A 24862-nucleotide genomic window follows, 5' to 3' on the forward strand; every position below is an offset into this window, starting at 1 on the left:
ATGAGAGGTTAAAGCTAGGTCAACCGACATCCTTCTTGCGCAACAGCATGTCTTCAGTTAATTATGTTGCATCTAAATGTGTGTTCTGTGTTGTCATACTGACTAAACTAAGCCTAAAAATACCATAAAAGAAAAAATGTAATTGATGAAGATGAATGCACAGCCTGCCAACATGGCTTATTTAATAGCTTCTTCAAATGTATTAGTGAGGAGTTCCAGCTCAGAGCCCATTGTCCAATGCTGCAGCAGATCTGTCCTACAAGCGAAATCTTACCAAGTGTTAATAAAGATAATAACGTTTTTCAGTCTAAGCTCTACTGACACATGTATGAAACCATTAGAATGTATCAATTCATCTTGAGTTTGACTTCTAACAACATGAAGTGTCTGAAGAATCACATATTCATTATTTTGCCACATCAAACAGATTGCAGTGGGAATCATAGAACTTTTTGTTAGTAATTAATCCAGTACATAGACAGTTCTAAACTATAGCAATGCCACGTGATTTCAATGACACTGTTGAACCCTCTAGAAGTAGAAGGTAATGTAATGAGTTACAACTAGGTGATGGAAGGAAAGAATATAGGTAATACTATACAGATGTATACATAGTCTATGTAAAGACTTGTACTCTAGACAAACCTTGTGATGCTATTGATGTTTTCCTTTGTATGAATCTGTTTCATGCTTATACTAGTCTGAAGGTACATAAATACAGCAGTGTCTGCTTAAGAGCATCAGCTTGACCGATCTCTCTACTCCTCCTTGTTCTTTAAGAAATACGCTTATGGCAATCATTAAGTGCTTGTTCAGGTTTGTACATGATATCCTTTCATACCAATAAACTCAGCATGGGCCTGTAAGCCCTGCACGATTTCTGGTTAGGTAATTGTGCAACCTCGCTGCAGCATAGCCGTACATTGTGGGACATGACTCCAGAACTCCCGCACAGCTAATCCTATAATTCCGCCTCTCTCTGTTTGCCATCCTGCCGGTAGCTGTTCCCTACCTCCCCCATCGCCAGCAGTGGGCCTGCTAAGGAATGTTATCCATCCTTGTTTTTCAGGGCTGCAGTGTCATCCCAATGTCAGCTTGACAGGTACAGCTGCATCCTGGAGAAGTACCTGGAGCAAGCACTGCAAGGCGTATGGTCCAGCAACTGCAGTTTGCTCACCTGCGGAGATACTGGATTGTATTGCATTGGTAAGATAAGATGAATATAAACCAGAGGTCTGGGAATTCTCTAGCTGTATTTTGCTGCTATAAAGAGCTAGATGCTTCTCATCACAGCTTCAGATACCCCTGGTTAAACCTCCAAACACAGAGCTGCCCACCTGCCACAACCACGTTACAAGAAAGGTGACATTTTAAATATGAAGAAAGGGAAAAAAATACCAAAGTTGAGAAGTCCTACAATATGACTGTTGTGATGACCCTTGCAAAAACTGGGGTGTCAGACAACTTTGGATAGGATGCTGTTCCTCTGTGAACGAAATTCAAAAGACATGTTTAGCGGTGAGTCCAGGGTTGCCCTCCCAACAGAAGACTTGGAGGAGCTGGAGCATCAGTTCAGTAAGTATTGGTTAATATTTCTGTTGTTTTATGGGACATTTCTGTGTAAAGAACTCTTCTGGTGAATGACTGTAGTGCTGGTTTCTGGCTTCTTGGGGAAAAATACTCTGATTTAAAGCAGAAACCATATGAGAGGTGTGTGCAGAGGCTTCTAGCTATGACCCTGTTGTGTGCTTGTCTGGATGCCTACCAGCTCGGGGGACTTAGGGCAAAGAACAGTGAATTTGGAACTACTGTATTTGTATTTCTGATGATTTTGCATGGACAGGTGTCCCTCAGTGGCTGATGCATTCTAAAAGCATATTTCTTGTGATCTGCTTTTAATATCTATGGATCAAAGTAGAAGATTCTGAAAAAAATGCTAATTAGGCTAATTTTAACAAATTATTGATATTATTAGTTAACATGAATTTACCTAACATTATAGTTACATAAAGGCTGTTAACATGCAGAGTTACTAGACCTCTGCTGGTATGATTAGTGGAAGTGGCACTAAGTGCAAGGGGACTGTTCTTGCTGGTGTTCTTGGTAACCAACACATTGATCAGCTGTTGGAATATGTGTATTCTTGGTGGATCAATCACTGTGAAAAATACCAAGTGCTCTTCAAGAACACTATCTTACTAAAATGATTTCTTTCCTCTGCTTCTCATACCTCTTTGGGAAGGTATCTAGGATGCCAAAAAAGCTAACTGATATTTTTTGCAAGTAAAAGCCTTTGAAAAAAATCCAGGAAGCAAGTGAAACACCCAAAGTGACAAGAGTTCGGCTATTGGTGCCGCAGTAAATGTTCTGCTCTCTGTGGCCCAGTGACCAGGCAAAGGGGCAGGGGTGGCGTAACAGTGACAGGAATGAGAACTGGTGGCCTTGTAACACAGGCAGCGGGTGTGGAGGGAAATGAGTTGCAATATATGATACAATCCATTACCAGCCACAAACAGATTACCGTTGCATATTAGCACATATTGAGCTATTTATAATTTTTGAAAAAGTGGAAAACCATAAAATAACCTGTTAAAACTATTTGTGCACACCTGTGTTTAAATATTTGATTAATGAAAACTTCTAATGCTTTTCTTTAAGATCCTGTAAACTAACGAAAGTAAAAGAGCTACTTCCTCCTCGAGAGGGGCTTCTTACCCTCATTAGCACTAAAATGAGTGATAAGCAAACACTAAGAGCTGAATGAACCCATCTCCCCGACAGAAGCAAGTATTATACACAATGTCAGTGGCTCTGTTGCCCTTCGCTTTTCCCCAGAAATGGAGCCTTTGTTTGGATTTTGGTTTGAGATTGGGTCAACAGAAAGAAGTGCAGTAGAAAGCAAGTTAATGCACAACATAATTACTACAATATCATAAAAGATGTGTGAAGTCATTCGGTCTGTTTTTCTCTTTCAAGATACCTGCTCTGTACCATAGAAATGACCACACACGTATTTTTGGCTGATATTTTTACTAAAAAGTCAGATTAATTTGTTTGGTGCTTCAATCCAAGGACAGTCCTACAAATAAGTTCTGATAACATAGCTTTTTTGATGCCTTCAAAACAAAGCTCTTATTTTGTTCAGTAGTGCCTTTAAAAAAATTTAAAGATTTTAAAGTTTTTATTTTAATATTTAAATTTATTAAACATAATGGTTATAAATCTTTATAATTTGGGGTGAAATTCAATAGCCAGTTTAAAAACCAAAAGTCTGTGTAACAGCTTGAGTTGTTGAAAACTGTTTGGGTAAACACACACCTTTTGATAAAGCAGAAAAAAAAACCACTCAAATTTTAAAAGTCATGAACAGTATAATAAGAGGAGATCATTATCACCAGTATGGTTTGTATCTTCCAAGACATCCCCGAAATGCTGTAGATCAGCTGCTTTAGTAAGTGACACTATGGAATTTTCTACAGCTGCTGCTGTTTCTTCTGCTCAATCATTGGCTTAAACCAAGTTAAAATCTTGGATACTTAACAACAAGAACCTGCTCTGCTGTTGGAGCGGGAGCTGTGTTAACAAGCTACAGATGTGGAGTTAATGAGTGTGTTTAATAAGCAGATGGGTGGTAGGAGTGGTTCTGCCTCTGTATCAGAAGCAAAGGGAGTCCTGGGAGAGACAGACAGACAGACAGACAGCAGCACCACCACCACCAGGGCTCTGCCTCATTGTGTTGCTGGTACGTGGTGCTACTTGGGATGCAGTAATTTACTGGCATGTAAGCTTTTTTTTGAGTGTTTTATTAAAATCTTATCCTTGTTTGGTTTTCATGTCGTAATGGGTTTGGGGATGTATTTAGGAAATTGTGATAAAATAATGTGAGAACTCTAAAATGACTCTCAGTGGAAAAAACAAGGACTGAATTGAGCCTAGAGACTGAGCCTTGAAATTGAAATAATGCATCTAATCTTAATTGAACTTTGTTATCTGGGGAGCTCTGGTACAATGAATTTTAAGAGGAAATCTTAAAATGGTAAGGGATGGAGAATTCTCGTTTTCTACTGAAAAAGAGGATGTTGAAAGAATTCTAGGTGCTGTACCTTGTAAAATCTTTCCTGCTAATCTCTAGAAGGTTTTCAGCAGGTGACGAGTTTGGACATGTGACTGGCTGCTTGAATTAAAATGTAGGATTTGGGACCTGTAAGAAAGCATCTCTAAATGACCAATAGCCTCTGTTATACCTTAGTTTTCCTTCCCTCTCCACCACTCTCTTTCTCTCTTTTCCTTTTGAACATATAAGAGTAACATTATCTTAAGCTCTGCTGTTGGATTCTTGTTAAGTCTTGTCTTATAGCCATAGTGGTTGCCAATACATTGCTCATAGTAGGACTTCTGCTGTTAATGTATTGATAAGTTCTCTGATATCATAAAATACTTTTGCCAAGCCACTATTTGCTGTTATTAGTATTCCGACACGTGCTTCTAGTAAAACTCATAATTGAATTAGACCCTTGGAGTGATTGTCTGTCATTCACTTCACATAACCGCACAGAATTAACCCAGAGTTAACTCACACCTGGTCTCATCTGTTGAGTCAGAGTTAACTCATCCCTCATCCCATCTGTTGAGATGGGACAAATAAGTGCAGGTTTGAAATATGAGCAGTATTTTTGTTTTGTGTTGGGTGGTAAAAGCTTTTAATTTTTCTGTCTTTGTGTCAGAAGTCAGAAATACGATAGCACAAATCTAAGAAGCCATTAAATGGAGATGGTCTCCTGTTCAAGTACAAGCATCTAGCACTATATGCTATATTTATTTGGTAGGCTTGTTAACTTCCCCCCCCCCCCCAAGTTAAAAAGGCAGTTAGTACACCTGGCAGGGTTCTGTAATAGCTTTTAGAAGCTTCTTAACAGAGAATTCCCTAAAAATACCTCAATAAATGTAGAAAAATACAGCAAGGTACTTACTGAAGTCTTGCCCTTTTTGAGGCACTGAAAGCAGCTCAACCCAGGATGGTGATGAGGTTGGAGGAAGCTGCCTGTCTCTAAGTCACGGATATTTGAAAGGGAGTATGTGCCTCTAGAAAGGCACATATGGAAAAGCTTCTGGGTTTTATTTTGATTTGTCTTGTTACATAAAGCTGGTGGTTTTGTTTGTTTTGGTTTTTAATGGGAGGAAAGAAGGAACAATGCAGAGGTAGAAGAAGTGGCAAAGGAGACACAACCACGTCTTTCAGGAGGAGCATTGCTTTATGGTTAGGAGAAAATATAAAATCTGCAGTCATAGTAATTAGATAAACTGAGAAGGAAGAAATACATTTTACCTCAAGAGACAGAGGATTTCTCCCAAAGCATTCACATTTGGCAAGCTCTTTGGTTTGATGTCACTTTGGAATGTATTTGGTTAGCACAAATAATGAGTGAAGCATGGAATATTTAGTCTGTATTTCCTGATAAAAGCCTCTCCAGGAAGGGAAAGGGCTTTCATCTATCTAAAGAAGGGATATGATTTTAAAAACAAACAAACAAAACAAAAGATGTAACTATCAGAACTCGAAGTGTTTGCTTTGATTTGTACGCTGTAGTTCCAAATAAAAGACAAAGGCGGCCTTTCTTTTTAATACTGCTGCCTGGTCTCTTTATAGAGCAAATGGATTTGTAGAACAATATTTTTATCAAGAGCATGTGGAGAATAACCTTAGTATAGTGCTGTATTTCATGCTTTGTATAAGGAAATGCAGGTTGCATTCCTTGGCTGTGTTTTTAACTCTGCTATATATGTGACCAAATGCACTGTTTTTCACCTTTTGCTTCTTAATAATTAGACAATATTAAATTTATGCTGTTGTAAGGCACCAACTATTTTTGTATGAGACTTATTAGATTCATGAGATAAGCCTGACTAAACCCAAGATAGAAGAACAGCGTGTGGCTCTGCCAGACTGGAACTGGCTGAGCGTCCCATAGAGAGTGAGCTACCCGAAGAACACGTCTGCTGATGAAAAATCACTTTCTGTTTAGTTCAAGACTGTATCACAGCTTCTCTCATATTACGTAAAGCCAGTACTGCAAAATCCATGTTCTGCCATGGAAGGAGAAGTCCTGTGCGTGGATGCTCAGAAAGAAGCACAGGCATTTAAAGATTTGGGATACGATCTCTGCAAACTGTAATTTGGAGGGCTGCAAGCTGTGTTCTGTAATCAGTGAAATTATAGGCACCCAATTACTGTTTTCTTTATTAAAGCTTATATTTCAGTGTGCTGTCACAAATCTGTCTTGTTCTCCAAATAATATCAGCAACTCATCAGGACAGTATTCAAATTCAGTACTGTCAAGGTCCTATGGCAGGTTTGTCTGGGAAGGATGGGGCCAGCAGCCTTGCAGGGTCAGGGTCTGTGTTGTAAGGGAGCAGGGGGGAATCTGTACTCTGAGTGCACAGGACCAGCTGAGAAGTCACCGAAAAAGTGGAACGGTGCAGAAATCACATTACGATGTCCAGTAGTTATAAACTGAAACCATCATGGCAGGATGAGCAGATACAGTCAGACTGCAGGCATACATCTTTGTCCAGGTCTGCCTGGAGCAGCTGAATATGTTTGTTTTCATAGAACAGGTGGGAAAAGTGCCTTAATGTGTGGTAATCAATGCCAGCTTCATTAGCTCAAACCGTCTTCTGTGGTGTGCTCAAAGAATTATGTGGAGAAGAAAGTTATTGCACCTGGCTGATCATCACATCCCTCTGCTGCCTCTTCAAAGTTGCCTGCAAATCTTTGTCTGGTTGTGCTCCATCATGTGTTTCCATTAGGGTAAATTTAGCAGAGACAGGGACCTTAACCTGTTTGATAAACGGGCTTGACCTATCATGAAGTAGATTAGAAAGGTGTTCTGCTGCAAACTGGAAGCATGTTTATTTGCTCCAGATACACCTGAAAGAGCAGTTCTGTTAAAACCTGAGGAATCGTATCCCTAAGAAAACTTCTTGGAGGACAAAACCTATGTCTGTCAAGCCTTAATATCCAGCACAAAGTCTCCCTCAGATTTCTCACAGGGGAATGTGGCTCTGGGGGACAGCGGGTAGGATTCTACCTGTGAGGGGACCTAGTGGGATCAGAAGGGTTTGGGGATCACTGTCACAGGGAATCCCTCACCATCGGTCAAGAGGAGGTCTGAGCCGCTTCAGGAAATCAGTTACAAGATCTCCTGAGTTGAGCAACCAATAAACAAGACACTGAAGTTTAATGAATGCCTCTAAATACTTGGTGGTTTGTATCCTCCGGAAAGGCTGCGAGCCCTGCCAAAGCCTAAGGCTGCTCCGGGATGCCTGGCATGCACAGCACATGCAGGATTTCCTAAGAATGATGCACACGGGCAATTTAGACTAATGTTGCTTTTACCAAATGCCTGTGTGGTTGGATTTTGTTAGCTTCAGTCTTATAAAAATGCTTTTGAAATCCTGATCTACAGGAGTCAGTGCTTTAAATTTTTCCGCATGCATTAGTCACTAGATTGTTACTTTAAATTTCCAAAAAGGCGAATTGCATTCATATGCAAACTAAATTAGGGGTTGAGCCATGAGAACATACCACTTCTTTTTGCATTGAACTTCCAGGCCTGAGAAATCCTAATGTGCACAAGAATAACTCGGAAGTGCTCCTATCTGCCCCCGCTGGGAGAATGGCTGAGCAGAGATTCAATCAGCAAGAAGTTCTTCTGCTATCACCCTTTGCTTTAGAAGACTCATTTTAACAGGATGGTGGCAGAGTTCAAAGTGCAGTTAAAATCTAAGATAAAGTCATAGAGATATATATATGTACATATATAAAAATTATGCTCTAGGTTTATGGAATCCTATAAAAGACTCCAATAAGATTACCAATGTTGTCATTCTGCCCTCCAACTCCAAATAAGCACATTTTTTGAAAGAGAAAATAGTTCTCTTGTGATGCAAATGAGCGTGGATGTTTGCAGCATTCGATGGTATTTATCAGTTGATGTACAGTGGGGAGCTTCTGGCTTTTGAATGGCAGCAGTGACAATACTTGGTGTTGCATCAAACCGCTCACCGGAGGACTGTCAGGGTATGAATGCGGAGTGTGAAAGGGAAGAAGAAAATGCAGATGTGTGTTTAAAATAAATGATAGGTTTGCTGCCCTGTCAAGTTTTGCATTGCTGGGTAGGAATGCTTTGGTTTCGCATCATATTCATTTGAAAAGTATGAATTTAGGCACATTTTGAGACTTTGGATGTGTTGATCAAATGCTAGGGTCTGTTAAATTGTTCCTGGTTTTGTAAGGATGTATTTATTTCTTTGTAAAGAATGTTTATGTTAAGGTGTTGCATTATTATGTTCTAACACCATCTATTAATCTTATTCACACTTAGTTTTACTTGCAGTTAGTGGGGTGTTGGTGGTGTTTCTGAGTAGGCTGGAGGATGAGCTGAATGAGCCTCCCAGAAGCTATTAATTCAGACTGGTTGCTTTAGCTGTGGCAACAACCCGATTGCAACTGTCCTGTCATCTGGAGTTCAGCTCTGTTCTCTAGAATGCTCCTTGGCTTTTGAAGGCTTTCCAAGCTCAGCTTATGTGAATGAAACCTGATTGATATTTCATAAGAGTCCATTTTTAAAGTTCCGATTTTCTGCTTTGAAATAAGTTTCCATTGTTTCTTTTATTTTATGAATTTTTTCAGATGATAAAATTTTGCAGGTCCAGATTGTGTTTTTATAAATTTTACTTCAGATTGGTGTCAGAGTTTTAAAGGACCGGTGTGTCACTCGTGGTAGCGGCTTTGTGGTCAAGGCAAACATCTGTGTTTTCATTGTGTGCCTGCGGAATCTTGTTTGTTTGATCTTGAGTCTCGAGGACGTTCCCAAGAGTGAGCGGAAATGTTGAATGCTAATGCGATTGTGGCCTTAATTTAATGTCCTTCTCAAGCCCTGTCCTTAAAAACTACTCTCAGGCTTTTTTATTTTATCCCTTGGTTTGGTTGTTTCCTTCTTTCCAGCATTTCCTTTGCCCTTCTGTGGGTTTTTCCTTAGCTGTAGCTTATTTTCTATTTTTCTTCTTCCTAATCAAGTACCATCTTCCTTATTTGACTTTATGAAACTGGTTTCAGCTAGTCTGAGGAACACATACATTCCTAGTCACTACATGTAAAATTATGAGCACAGGTTGACATAATCAAATGCTCAAATATCTGAATCTGTTGTGTAGCGGATAAGTAACAATTCAGAGCCATATGTATATAATATGATCTTTGGCTGCCTGCTTTTGTCAGAATGGAGATAATTTAAGCTTGTTTCATTGTGTTTTTAGGTAGAGAGGAAAATAGAATGACTTTTTCTACAAACAGCATTCGAAAATGTGCTCATTTCTGGTCGTAGTCAAAAGTTATTGTAATGTATCATTTTTTTCTTTGGTTAAAACTATTTGAGGAACAAAGAAAATGCTATAACATTAGAGATTTAATCTCAAGATACCTTAGTTACAATATACAATTTCTCCATGAGTAAAAAATAGTTGTTTCACCAGTTTCTGCTGGATTAAAATGTGTGATGGAGAGCTGAAAGTAGACAGATTCAGGTTGGGTGCTAAATTTGAAGTACATAAGTGGAGGGGGTAGGTGGGCTATTAACCGTCGGAATGGGCAGTTGAAGCTCTGGGGTGTAGTGGATTCTCCATTGATAATTCCAAAGCAAGACTGAAAATCCCACTTTAACCATATACAAGTGATTTGGCTTCGTGCAGGAAAAACTGGGTGAGATTTAATGGTCTCTGATATCCATGAGGTCAGCCTCTGTGGTTTAATGGTTTTGTCTGGCTTTAAATTCTGTGAACAGGAGCTGTAAAAACATATTGCTTCAAGTTCCTGTGTATCAAAACAAGGTAACTCTTTATTCCGTGTTTGGTTCCAGTTTGAAATGGCTTTGGTTTTTTTTGGTGTCCCTCTCCTGCAGGGGCAGCGCTGCTCTCCTGTTCCTATGTCTGTACGATGTGCATTAAACACAGAAGTAGCCCAAGCAGCAGCTTTTGCTATTGCTTTGGGGCCCTGGTGGTCCATACAGGAGGCATCTGAGACCTTAACAGACATAATGGCCTTGACCCAAGCATGAAATGTATCTTGTGGAACCAAAGGCTTTAGATTATAGTTATAACCCTTTTGGGTTCACTATTTGTTAACCCATTGGGATAAAAAGAGTTTTGGGGGTTTTACCCCAAATACAGTCCCTATATTATCAGAAGGCCTGAAATTAATAAGTATATTTAGAAATATAGAAGCAGGTTTGGTAAATTAAATTAAAATCGTGCAATTTGTAAGGGTGACTGATCCTTCTACAGTCTTTGCACGGAGGAAGTGATTGGAAAGTTCAAATGGAAGCACAGCTCTTCTTGCTCAGACACAGCATGTTTGCCACTGAAAGGAAAACCAGGGTGACACAATATATGTCATCATGCAGGTTAAAACTACTGTGAATTGTGTTAAAGTTTTTCCTCTTGTGCTGGCCTACTTTGAGGTAAGAACAGGCAGGATATGAAATAATATTTGAATTGCTATGTTTTAATAGTACTTTCTCGCCCATTAGCACAGTTTACTTGGCAGCTAACTAGATGAGGAATCATTGACATTGCTCCATTATTATGGCTGCACTGCTGTAGTTATGCTGATATAGCTCATGTGAACACACACTTCTGAATTATGAAGATGAATTCTGAATGCTTCCCAAAGGGAAGCTCTGTCAGTATTAGTAATTCTGTATGTATGATTATGCCCATTTCATTATGAAAGTAAGTCCTGCTGTGTGATATGTTTACTGTATCTTTTGTTTTGCTGGACATCCTCATCATTTCTGCACAGATATTTTGTCCAAGAAAACATGAGGAACTATTCTAATTTGTTGAGGGTTTTCAGGTTTTTATTCAGTCTGATGTAACATGGTTTTTTTTGGAGCTAAGGAAGGGAGGCAGGACAGCACCAGTGTGATAGTTCTAGTGCATCCCCGGTATCACAGAATCCCAGAATGTCAGGGGTTGAAGGGTCCTGGGAAGCTCATCCAGTGCAATCCCCCATGGAGCAGGAACACCCAGCTGAGGTTACACAGGAAGGTGTCCAGGCGGGTTGGAATGTCTGCACAGAAGGAGACTCCACAACCCCCTGGGCAGCCTGGGCCAGGCTCTGGCACCCTCACCGGGAAGAAGGTTCTTCTCATATTGAAGTGGAACCTCTTGTGTAGTTCAATTTTGATGTGCATATATTGTGTCATTAAATATTAGGATCAGGCATTTCAGCCTGGGAAATCCTGTAGAAAACTGAATCATGATGAATTCTTTTGCAGACTGTAGATCGGGCGTTATTGCGTATCTGTGCTGGGCATAGGAGCAAGGTGTTACGAGGTTAATGCTGCTTGAAAGCTGCTCACCGCATTCATTCTGCTGAGCAGCCTCGATTTTCTGCACCACCTTGATCTGAGGATCTCAAACCAAAAGGTGAGGGTTCTCCATGCATATGTAAATTGAATTAAGGTTACGTTTAAGTTAACTTTACAATTAAGACATATTGTAAATTTATTTTTATGACTTCTAATAGAAAGAAAAAAAACAGTTACATATACAGTCTGATGGGGAGAATGAGCTTCTACCTTATGCGACTGCACAGTTTCCTGAAGGGTGACTCCTTGGCTTGGGAAGTAGGTAGCGTAACCTGCTCAGAAGTCCCCATTATAATGATTTTTTTGATAGGGACCTCTGAGCACTACAGAATTTGGCCTATGAATAATGTCATACCAGCTACCATAAAATACCCGCTGGTATTTGTTTCTGTGATTAGTATCAGGTAGGGGTTTGAACTAGTAATCTGGAGAGAAAATTCTTCTCATATACTTAACAAATTCTTGAGCAATCAAGTGACCCCTAGTGCAATGGTCTTTATCTACTTTTAGATTTTAGGTATTTTTTTTTGATACTAACTTTCTCACTTTGAATGGAATAGACACTCCAATAAAATAATAGGTAGTAATTGTTGTACTGGTGTCAGTTTTAATAAACCATTCAAGTAGAAAATATTTTACAGATCCAGACATCTCCTGTGTGTCACCAGGTGAAACTTTTGCATCCTTCAGCACCTGGATCTCAGAGCTAGTACTTGTATTTTTTCTTTCATGCTACATTTTTTTTCTTGGTAATAATAGAGCTGTCATTTCTAATAAAATATGAAACAACCATCCAGGGAAATAACACCGGTGATAGATAGAGCAGGCTGGAACACTGGACTGAGTGAACACAAATGCTCAGAATATAATTCTGTCATTAAACTGAACCTGCAGAGGGATGAGGACTGAATGCACTGGGGTGAAAATGCTTTGCATTTAGGAGACTAATTCAGCTTCTGTTGAGCCTGTTCAGGTCACTGGAGTCACGTCAGGTTTCTGAGATTTGAAGGAGGTTCCACGGTGAAGGAAGAAGCGCTGTCAGAAATCAGGCGGCGTTAGACCGAGCGGAGGGAGAGCCCACAGAAACACGCACCAAAGCTGGAGTTCTTTCATCTGTCTCTCTTCCAAGAGCTTCCCTTTATTTGTCACTCCCCTTATTGACACAGGGGATGTCAAGTCCAATCAGAAAATTTGCTCACAAAGGGATCACAGGGAACTCTATAGATCTTATTTTTCCTTTGGTGTTAGTAACTAGGATCCAAAGCAGAAGGAACAGTGCAGCAGGGAGACCCCCAGCTCCCTATTCTGCTTCAAGTAGGTGTGACCTATGTAGGAAAGGTTTAGTTTGCATGTGAATCTGGGGGGTGTGTTTTCTCTTTCAGGTGTCCTCATGAGGTTTGTCCAGTAACTCAAGATACACACAGCCAGCCACATTGTTTCTCATTGCTGTGTTCATTTCCTCCTTTCCAAAAATTGCAAAGATAGAACTCTTTTGATTTTCAAACACTGGGATAGTTCTGGATGGACAGTGCGTTAGGAGATTTCATTATCAATGTTATTGTAACATTGTTGCTTTGTCCCCAAATATTGAAGACAAGTTTTTTTTTGGGGGGGGATTCCAAGTGGATAAGAAAAGTAAAACTGCCTATTTAAATGATAATTATACTCTTCTCATCCTCCAAATAACAGCTAAAATGTCTGTGTTTTTCTCACTGAACAGTCTGGTTGGCTAATGGACGATGTCTATTTGCAGTTAAAGCTATTGCAATGTTGACAATTAAGCATATATGTGGAACAGGGTAATCAGTATGAATGCAGTTTTATCACCAATGTTAATTATCTAATATTTTCCAGCTTACAATAATGTGGAAATTCCTTAGGCATAAATGAAAATGAACCTATCAGTTACAATTTTTCTCAAGATAATGGCTGACAGAACATTTGCCTCTCCACAAAAAATGGAAGCAAGAGAAAAATTAACAAAATTAACAACTTAGTTGTTGAGGCTCTATAGTATATAAAAGCAGTCATATATTACATCATGCGCATTCACATTTCCTCATGGGGGGAAATTTCCAAGCTGGTGACTGGAATTACTGATACAAATCTTTCTTTTCAAGAGGTTTGTATGTGCAGCCACTTCTACAATTTCTAAATAAACCACTTTTAAAAGCAGTGGAACGAGCCCTGGTCTTGAATGTAAGTTGTGAATGGGAGCAGAATTGATCTAAAAGCTGTTGCTTCCTCCAGTAATTCTCAGAGATTCACTACATCAGTGCCTAGGAGGGTATGTGCTGCTTTACGTAGAAACAAGGCAAATACTCTCTGGTATGTCTCCTTTATATTCCTGAACAACTTGCCCTTTTCATTTGATTTCTTGTCAGCTGAGGACTGATCTCAGTTACAATCATTCCAAACAGACATTCTCAAATGACCTTTAAATGCTGAGGAGATGCACTGAAGATTATTTGTTAACCTCCATCCTCCCAATTGAATAAGCATCCTTACAGGGAGCGAGGGAAACCATGAATAAGCAATAACGTTCAGGAAAACTAATCTGGGCGGTGAGAAATTTCCAGTTTGAAGTTGGTCTTCAAATGAAAACTGGAATGTACTAAACTATTATCCTTTCTGACAAAATAAAGCTGGGAGGAGCGATAACTTTTAAAAGCGTTCCAGAAACTGGGGAACCCATAGCTATGGGCTTGCTGAGCTCCAAAGGGAAGTGGAGGACTCTACGCTATGTTGCATGATACAAACACTTGGATTTTCCTTTTCTGCCCATGGCTAATCTTCTGCAAGCATTCAGGTTTCTTGAGCAAACTGCAGGAAATGCACTTTCTCTCAAGAAAAGCCCCAGGCAGTGAGCTCTTTCTGCTCCTGGAACTGATTTTAGGTACCTCACCACAGGTCTAAGTCGTGTGTTCACTGTGTGATGAGAGTTGAAACGTCTTAAATATCTGAAATATGTTCCCTCAATATCAGAAGAGGGCATGAAGATTATGCAAATTTGTGGCAGAAGGAAAGCAAGGCTGCTTCCTCTCAGTATTCTGTGCTAATCCATGTCAGGTTTAGCTCCATTAATGACTGGTTTAGGAATTCCAGGGCTCTTTTTATGTATTTATAGAACAAGGAGATAGTTATTAAATATGATACGTGTAACAGACCAATTTAAAGTCACTAGCAGCTATTGACCAGCAGTGCCAACTGTTGATGTAGGTCATAGTATCACTCTTTTGCATGGGACCAAACTAAGGAATTAGATTTGCTGTGTTCGCTTTGAGCCACTTAAGGATTCTGAATAGGGGCTTAGCTGGCAGAGCATGCTGAACATACAGTGGTTCTCCACTAGGTGTCGTGTGTGTGTATATATATATATATATATACACACATATATGTGTGTGTGTGCGCGTGTTGTTTTTTTGGTTTGGTGTTTGGGTTTTGTCTTTGTTTTTTCCTGGGAATTGTGCAAATGTGTTTTTGCAAGTAAACTCTGCAAAAAGAGTCTGGATGAGCAGAAGCACTTTACTTATTCAAAGGTGCAGGCGGTTTTGGTTTGTTTTCCCCCCCCTCCACTCCCCCAGAAGGCACATCAGCAATTAGAAATTCCATGGCCTTGTTTGGCTTTCCAGCTCATGAAACTTCCTGGACTGTGTTTCTATCTTGTAGGTTAAGGGCTCCAGGTTTATTAAAAAGTTTCTTTATATTGTCTTTATATGGTTTAAAATAATGTCAGTTTTGATGATTTTTCTGCTCAACTTCAAGAGATTTTTATCTGTGCCCTATTTGTCTCCAACTGATTTTGGTCTAATACAGTCTGTATTAAATTTAAAGGAATGTGTAACTATTTATCCTCTGAGCAAGCATTAATTAACTAATCCACTTGTTACGGCTCTTCATTTACATAACTGGAAGCCCATTAATCTTTAGAGGGCTGGGATTTCAAAGTGGTTGATGTTAGTTCATTTCATAAGTGCAGCAAGTTCTTGCCCAGTTGCCAAAGTGGTACCATGGCAGAGATCTGTATGTTTTTCAGCATAGTAGCAAAATAAAAATTGAGGTGGGCTTGAAGGAATTATGCGGTAATTATTCCATTCATTTTCCGTGCAAAGCAGAAGGAGGGTAAGAGTTTTATTCATCCTGCCACCTCTCCCGGTCTCTGGAAGATAATGTGTAATCCTTGCTAGAGGAACACCAGCGTGTGCTGCAGCTCACCCAGGAAACCTCATTTCCTTGCCGTGGAAATGGATGTTGCTGCTTAATGCAGTTTGAAGATGTTAATTTTAGTAGAGATACTGTCAGTGTGTTATAGAACTGCATGTCCTTGGCTGGGCTCTGGTGCTGAAGTTGCCTGACACATGGAAATGGGGGTTTGATGAAGGCATTCCTTGCAGTGTTTCTCATTGTAAAGGCTGAGTGTTTTAATTCCTTTAATCAAGGTTTTAATCAAGTTATCGTGTGGCCACACTGTGGCTGTAATTGCATATATGGATTTGCGTGCGACATATTAAAAATCTTGCGACAAAACCAACAATTTAAAATCTTTCTTTTCATAGAGCAATGCTCTTCCAGATTTCTGCTGTTACACGATCGGTGGTAATTGCTTGTCAGTAGGTAACTGCTTGGGAAAATCTGCTCCCTCATTCTGGGAAAAGACAGAGGAAAAAATTACAGGTTGGATCAAGCATAGAAAACCAGGCAGAATTCTGATTTAAAAATGTTACAAACTTGCGAGTGAGTGTGCTGATTGCTTACACAGGGCATGTCGAAGCTTTAAGTACATTGTTTGATGAAAGAACAGTATGTTGTGTTAATCTTTGGTTTATCCCAACAACAAACAGGAAATCTTTCTCCTAAGGTCTAGATCTTAATAGGCAGGCAGCTCTGGAATCTGGCATCATCACACCTGCATGTTTCACAAGATAGTATCCATTTTCTCTCATATTGAATACAATTGTATGTGTGTATATATATATGTGTGTGTGTGTGATAATTATGTCTATTAGACACTTTTAGGTGTTTGCCAAAACTAAATTCCTAATTCTAGGAATGGGATGTTTTGACCCGTAATCTTTTTCCTTTCTCTTACCTTGTTTCACATAAAATAGATTCACTATAGGCTTTCTAACATTCAATTTTCTTTTTCCTTTTTTTTTTAAGGGAAGAACAAAACTCTCAAACCTGTTTCTGCTAGAAAATAGTATTAACAGTGCTGCAGAAATAGAAAACACTCTAAAATGGAGTAAATGTCTCCTTTTTAACTTGCATGTAAACTGACTCATCTACTGGGCATGGAACAGCCTTTATATATAATCTAGTTGATGTTCCTGTAAATATAGGTTTATTCCACACCAGACATTTTCTTGTGTTTTACGCATTCTACCTTGAAATATCTCAAACAGTGGACCACGCTTCCCTCTGAAGCTAATTTACAGGCTTAAATATTTACTAAATAAGACAGTTGTGGTTATTAATTATCTTGCTATTATTTGCATGGTCATAGGGCTTGTTGTACTAGTCAATGTGATAATATGAAACAAGGAAATACCAGCTGGCTGCTGCTATTGCTCAGCTTTGCCGCCACCTTTGCATACGATGAAATGACGGTTGGGTAGCTCTGCAGCAGTGCGCAAGCCTCCCAGCTTTGTTGCCACTCTTCTGATTATTATATTGTATATTATATAGTATATTATATAGTATATTGAATTGGGTTTTTTCTAGTCTCTCTCATTTCTTTTCTGAAATATTGCTGGGTAACATGCCCATGGCTACTAAGTAAAGAGCCTTCAAACTTTTACCTAAATCAAAGGGAGATTTCCAGCTACTTCCTCACCTCTATTGCTTTGGAAGCTACGTGACTAACATCACAGGTATTAGTGGCCAAAAAGATTCCCAAATCCTTTCAAAAACCCCCATAACAGACTCTGCATTTGAGTAGAACAAGTGCATTATAGCCCCATTTCTGATTATGGCCTCTGGGCAATGATATTATATACATTTACTTTGCTTTGTACTAAACAAAATTATTGAACTTGGAAATATTCTGATTTCCATTGAACAGTGTCACTTGGTTAATTATAGGATGTGATGGCCAAATGAAGGTAAATAAATATGATTTGCATTTATAAGTTAATATGATTTTATGAAGAGAAATAAGGAATGATTAGTGCTATAAAATGAGTTGCAGTTTTTATCACAAACCACAGAGTTGAAAAGAACTTAATCCATGTTGATTTTTTTTCTAAAGTAGATTGACCTTTCTTCTGTACAGAGGTCTGGCCCTTAAAGTGCTGAATTTTTCATTACATTAGGGTGAAAATATGCTCAACAAAAGTAGTTTGGACTGTATTCTTTGAAAAACAGTTCCTTAATCCATCCTTGAGTTTTCAGCTCATGTTTTAGTGAGTAAAACAAACACCGCTCCATGTTGTAGGCAATGATAACACCAGGGTAAACACAGGAAATGCTTTTATTAATATGATCTAAGCATTTAATTGCCTTCCTTGTAGCTTAATCTTACCTTTACACATTGAAGCAGTGCATATTGTACATTCCTGATCCTCAGAGGACAGTTTTTATATTGGTGTTGTGGAATAAGACATTATCACCAGAAACCTGACAGGCCTGTAATGTTGTTGTCAGCCGAGGGGCTGCAAAGTTTGTTACAATTATGAAGGAGATGTAGAAAAGATCGTGGTTAGCAAAAGGCAATGCCGAATACCGTTTTATAATTAAAGAGAAGCGGTGAAGTCAAGATGTGCCATGAATGCTGGGCTCCTATGAGAAATGGAGTGTCAGAATTCAATAAGCCCCAAAGCAGAGAGTTCAGTCTCCAGATGATACATTCACAATCAGGTTAAAATTAAAGGAACAAAGCTTTAAATTCTGCATGATAAAAGGACTAAAATTTAAGCAGCTTCATCCCACCTTTTAGGAGCCCTTTTTATAATAAACCATTTATCTAGAGCAACAGTTCTTGTGTTGTTCAATTTAAAATTACTTTTCCAGATTGCAACCACGTCTCTGTTTGTATGTGTAAAGAAACATAAACTGAGCTAATAAGGGAAGCTTGGGGCTTTTTACCAGCGATTTTGCTTTCCTCTCTTAGGGCAGGTAAAACAACTCCCTGTTCCAGTTTTAGGATTTTCTTGCTTCGACATTGATAGCCAGGATTGTAGACAGTCTGGTATTTCAAACATAGTTTCACCCATGCTTAGTGTGTTAATCTCAGTCTTTTTCTGTCTGCATTGGGAATGTATCTCCTAATATATTTTGGAACTACGCTTGCAGTGTTTTGTTGTAGCACCACACTAACGGCTGAATTTCAGATGCCTTTGTGAAAGCCTGGAGTAAAGATCTCCTGTAACTACAGATTCCATTCCCTTAACACAGAATCTGTTGGGACTTCCTGTCATCCATATGATGTATTTCCATAAATACGGCCAGCATTTTATCGCATTTTTCCTTTATTTATTTTTACTACTTCTACTCCTTCTTTCAAAAAGTGCTATAAAGCACTGTATGTTGTAGAGAACCCAGAAAAATTCATGAAAATATGAGCAGGCATAACTTGTCAGTGCTGTGAGGGTGTGCAGCTCGCCTGGGGAAGTGCTGCTGTTGGACCTGCTCAAGCTGGGAAGCCAGGCTGTGCTCTTACACCCTGGATAAACTCTCTCAAAAGACCGTTCTGTTTCAATCCACCCGGCAAATGATAGTACAGTAGGTAATGTGAATACAGCTGCATGCGTTAAGTCCCAAATTAATAAGCCATTATGCAGAAAAGTAGTTAAATAGCTAAAAAAAATTTCTTCCTTCCAACTTTGATGAAATAAAATGTAAGTATTCATTTCAAATATTGTGAGCATATGTCTTTCAAAATGCAATGCCTTTCCTAATCCTCTAAGTAGAATTTTGCTGTTTGTCTTAGAAATACTGTGGTAGGCAGCTAAAGACAATCTTTTCCTAGAAGGTGAATTATGTATGTCTTGGGCTCTTCATCCACAATTATCTTGCAAAGGCAGAATCTTACAGCGCAGTTGTTTTAACTAAAATCTGCTACAGGCCAATATCCTAAATTTAGACTACTGACTTTGGCTATTTCGACCATGTGTAACTAATTCATTTGACGTGACAATAAACTTATATTGTCTCAGTACAGGAGCATGTCAGAGAAATTTCTACAAGACTTGTGATGTGTGACACTAAATTACAGAGGGAATCTTGTGTTGTCCTTTTGCTATTTTTAACAAATAGCTGAGAATGGGATCTCGTTTTCCATCTTGAATTTTGCAGAGATTATAAGGTTTAAAAGTAAATATATTCAGTGCACAATACACTTCAAATGTTACTGTTTCCCTGTAGCTGTTGAAACTGGCAATGAGTTTCCTCATTCCATCTGTAAGGCCAACAATTTATCAGATTACTATTGTCTATATGATGTTCTGCATGAATTTTTGCCAGCAGATCTGCAATTGGACCCTCCTTAGCTTTTGTGAAATCAAACTATATGAAACAATGCAATTTTAGTACTCTATATGCATATTCCACTTTAACTTTCTCAAGGCCAGGAGCCCTATTTCTCCTTTCTGAGTTTCATATGAGCATGGCAATGTTGCTTTTAGTGGCATCACTTCTGATTTATGGCGGTTGAAACTATACTTTAGGGGAGAATAACTGACTCGGTAACAGTGTAAAACAAGGAGCATCTGCTCTCATCTCTTCTGTGTAGGTATATGGTAAGGGTGAGTGCTTAGGAAAGGTGAAGACAGCGTGAATATTGTTGTGCGTGTTTTTCTATATGCCTTTCGCTTGGTTTTTGAGCTTGAGGAGTCTATTGGGAAATTTAAGAACTCTTATCAATTACTCCAATAATAAATTTGTCAAGTCTCTGCTCTTGTAATACTTTGTTCTTGGTTTTGATTCAATTATTTTGATGCTACTGAAATGAACCTAGAAATGTCTCTCCACTGGGGAATACAAAGTGAAAAAGAACAACATAATAAAGAAGTGATGAAGAAAGCTTTCTGAAGAGCCAAGTGAGTCAGGAAACAGACAGGTGGAACGTTTCTCATTTCCTGCTGTCCCATCTCAATATACTTCAACAAGTGAACCGTATTTTACCATCAGCACCTTCCACACAACTGCAGCAGTTTTGCTCTAATCAGTGCCCTTTACCGAGCTGAGAATAAAGGATTTTGAAAAGGGAGTGGGGGAAAGAAAATGGATTTCTTCAGGGACAAATCACCTAAAAACCCCCCGTAGCCTAGAGGATTGCTCGAAAGGTCTGTCTTCTTTTTCCTGCTTTTCACGCTGTTTGATGGAATGTGAAGAAGTTATACTGGAATGAATTAAGGATGATAAAATTAAGCAAATATGTAGATGTTTGGTCACTTCTGAATGTGGGACTCAAAAGCTTTTTAAACTTTGACATTATCAAGACAATTAAATTGTATTAACGCCATTGTTGCTAAATTCCTTGTATTCTGTCTTCTGCCTTACATCACAGCTTTAATTCAAATTCTGAATGCCTTAATTTAACAGACAGATGGCACTTATATGGGAACTAGTCTGCATAACAAAATAATTATCTATACTTGTTCTATCTCAGTGGAGAACTCTGAAGCTTTTGCTGACGATCTGAACATCTCCATGGATGTTTTAATCCCATTGTAGTTTTATTGTGTATGGTCCATTACAACTTGGCCTCTTGGAGGAAGGGAAACGTCTCTGCTCTAGTTCATCCTCATTTCCCATCTTTAGATTGTTGCACGATAACAGGTTGTGATGGTATTCAATTATGATATGACGGTAGTGTAATTGTCAGGAGGTTTATTATGTTAGTGGCAGAATCGCATGCCGTAGTTTGTTTTGGATTATTTGCCCTATGTTTTCTATTGTCTTGTGTTGACTTTATTAGTTAGTTCTGACTAATAGGCCTGGACTGCTGTGGACAAAGCTGCTGTACTACTGGCTTTCCTGGACACGTGAGGATGTGAGGAATGATGCCAGCAGGGGATTTTCTGTTTGGCAATATTGCCCAGGATTTCTGAGAATCTTGCAGCATGGTCCATGCTGGTTTCTGTGCCTGTAGGTTGGGGATCTCTGGAAATCTTGGAGTTGTCGCCAACCTTCTGTTGTCCATGGGCAGTGGCTGTTGTGCTCTGAGCCCACCCTGCTGCTGGCGTTGCTGCAAAGCTGCTCCTCTCGTGCTACAGCGAACCCTGTTGTCTACCTGCACTGCATGTGCATGGTGGGTCGTAGATTCATCGGTTTCATTGGCCATATTCTGCGTAGTGCATGAGCATGAATGTATGTCTAGGGCATCTTGAGTATTTTTATGAACAATAATTTAAGGTTCCGCTGTGCTTCAAAGTGAATGGTCTCATATATTATATAAAGCTAGTGACTCGCTGGATCCTGTAAAGTGTTAATCTATATGGGAGAAAAGACAACCCTTCTCAGTTTAGCTGTTAGATTAGGGTATCTGACATAGTTATTTTATATCTGCAGAGGAAAGATTCTTTTATTGGTATACTTTTGATTTTAGTTTTTCAAATGAAATTAGAAGCTATTGGCAAAAATGTAAGATCTCCCACTAGCCTGACTGTACCTCTATGGGTGAACTGGCCAGGAAAGCGATATATTTGAAAAAACAATCTTAATTGAAAAGATGATACTGTCAGGAGTCTCTCGCGCAGTGAAAATCACAAAATTAATGACAAATCTATGACCCTGGTGAAAAATGCTTCCAGTGACAAACCTGTCATGTATATATCTTTGTATAGTCTGGCACTGCTGTCAGGCTGGTTTATGGTGGTTTTGGTGTGTGGTGTTTTTAACAACCAACCAAAAACCCAAACAAACAAAAACCCACAAAACCAAAAAAACAGGGTTGAAATGCTGAGCTCTGAGAGAACATTTTTCTCTCTCTTTTCTGTGTGTGTCATCTCCATATCAGGTTAAGGTCATGTCTAAGGGGTATATGGAAAAGGGTCCTTTAAAATCCACTTTTGAAGTAATCTTTTTTTCTTCCTTTTGATGAATCAGCATTATTCCAGCAACCTCTGTGCTCCAAGTAGTAGGATGCGGTTCTCCCGGAGACATGTAGCAGCTCCCAGCCAAGCCCACACTAGTGGGGCTGCAAAGCCTGCAAAGCCAGGCACTGAGCCTTGCTGAGGACCAGGCTAACGCTGCTGTGAATGGAGATTGCTCCAGTGGAAGGAGCACAGACTCGCCCCGTGCCCACTGCGCTGTGACACTGCGATGTCTTCATTACTGGCCCAGGGCTCTTTTCTGATTCTTTCTTTCTTTGTTTCTTCCTGTATTAGGTACTGCATAGGCAATTGAACAAGAGCAAGTCTGTCTAAATATGTTATAGAAATACATGGCCTCTTTAGAAAAAGATTTTGCCTATTGTCTTGTTGCTCAGATTTCTGTGAGATTTGGGAAATCTGCAGTTAAAGTGAACTATGTTCACACTTTAGGTGTTAATTTTAATATGCACATCATGTTTGAAAATGTCAGCAGAAAAGACCGAATAATACTTGTTGCGGATAAATCTGAAGTACATAATTGCTCCAGCTGACATGTATGAAGGCACTTTCATTATCGTGTCAAGAGGACACTTTGTGCTTGCAAATGAACAATGTTTGGGGTTGGCAGTAAAACGGGAAGCACTTGCTTAAATAAAGTTTATTACAGCTTTTTAGAAAAATATGATTATGAAGTGTTCATGTTGAGTGAGAACACTGTTTTTGAAGTGTTAACTTTAATATGAAAATGGAGTTATGGTTTAAAGGAGAAGACTGCATGGTGTTCAGTGCTTACTAAAGTGAGCGCAATGTAAATGTGAAATGACACTCTTTGATTCGCATGCCCACACAATATTCAGTGGATATGTGAGCTGATTCCACAAACTAGCCAAGGACTGGCAACCCTCTACACTTCTTAAATCAGTCCACTTGATTTAGTGACCACAGGTGGAAAACATGGGTAAATGTAGAGATCCCATCTAATAATCCAAGGTAAAGTGTGTAATGCTGCAGTTAAATCCAACCAGTAAAACTGACATTTACCTGCAGACAAGATTCTTTTCAAAAACAATGAAAAACCCCAAACCACCAAAAAAGTTTGTTGACTAATGATGAAATGCAGTAGTACTAAAAGTTTCATTCAGTATCTATACGCTACCTTATCTCATAGGCAGGGAAACTAAGGAAGAGTTAGTAATGTAAGGACATAAGAGAACACAACTGTGGCTCCTGATTCAAAACCTCCGGTGTTTCTTGAGAATGCAGCATCCCTCCATTTGCCACAGTGCAGAATTCAGGGGAGAGATCTGCTTAATGGTCTTTGTATCTATGGAAGAACTGGATGAATTCAGCAGTTTTTTTGGGTGTGTTTTGGTTGGAGATGGAAGACGTGCTCAAAATGGCAGAGTTTAATAAAGAGACAAGATGAATGGGATACTTAACCAGTGAAATTATAGCTTTATAAAATGGGCTGTATGCTGACAAAGAAGTCTTACGTAATAGTCAGCAATCACAGATATCGACAGCTTTTGTATAAATGTATAGAAACATTAATTAAAAATAATGGCTGGAGGAATCAGGTAAATGAAATATCTGGAAAATATTGATGAAATATATATATGTATGAAAATGACAGGGAACCCTTGTCACAATGTTAATGTCTTCAGATACAAGAAGGACCTTTAAAGTTAAAATTCTTCCACCCTGCTGTAGATCCATCACCCCCTGAAGTGCCTGATGTGCTCATTGTGTGGCCAGTCCAAAGAGCTGCCTCGTCCCGTGAGCAGCAGCAGCACCGTTTTCAGAGCAGCTTCACTTTGTGTGAATCTTTCTCTTGTTATCTCTAATTTTTAAGAGGTTCTTTGTGTCTGTCACCTGCCTGCTACATGTAGATGGTGTGTCAGGGGGCTGACACACAAAAGGCCTCAATCTCTGAAGAGGCTGCCACCAGAACACCTAATAGACTGTCAGTTTGTATGTTTAAAAGAGGTGAGGAATAATGGTTCTAACAAAAGGGTAGTGGGTGGACTAGGGAAAAACTCAGTTCCACTGACAAGGTAACTGGAAGTGTAGTACTTGCAGGAGAAGGGAGATATTGCTGAAGGCATCAGTAATGGGTGAAAAACGGTGCTCAGATTGCAACTTCTAACATGAAATAGAGAAAGCATTTATGGGTATAGAGAGAAGCAGGTAAGGAATCAGGTTAGTATTATAATCACACTAAGCATATTGTCTCCTTTGTAAGATGCAGTGTTTTGTGCCCTGTGATGATTGTTGTTCAGGTGGGATTTTAAAGCTACATCTGTGTGTGATACAGATTGGTGCATGACTGAGCCCTGCAAATTAGCGTTTGTATGTCTTGCAGATGTTTTGTGCCACTACAGGTGAGTGCATCTTAAAAAC

The 24862-nt window shown here is 39.2% G+C and overlaps 1 protein-coding gene across 2 annotated transcripts in view; it reads left to right on the top strand.

Moving 5' to 3' along the window:
• Window positions 1-1513: 1513 nt before the first annotated feature.
• SEMA6D (semaphorin 6D) overlaps window positions 1514-24862 on the top strand; it is a 498283-nt gene continuing 474934 nt past the window's right edge. Inside the window, exon 1 of one of the 2 annotated variants that reach the window (XM_082060771.1) lies at window positions 1514-1575. The gene's annotated coding sequence lies outside the window, so the exon portion shown is untranslated. Of the gene's footprint in view, window positions 1576-3702; window positions 3782-24862 lie in introns of those variants that run through there. The other variant, XM_082060770.1, reaches the window with a different exon arrangement.

Source organism: Streptopelia decaocto, assembly GCF_964273445.1.
Source record: "Streptopelia decaocto genome assembly, chromosome: 9".
NCBI classification, from domain to species: Eukaryota; Metazoa; Chordata; class Aves; order Columbiformes; family Columbidae; genus Streptopelia; species Streptopelia decaocto.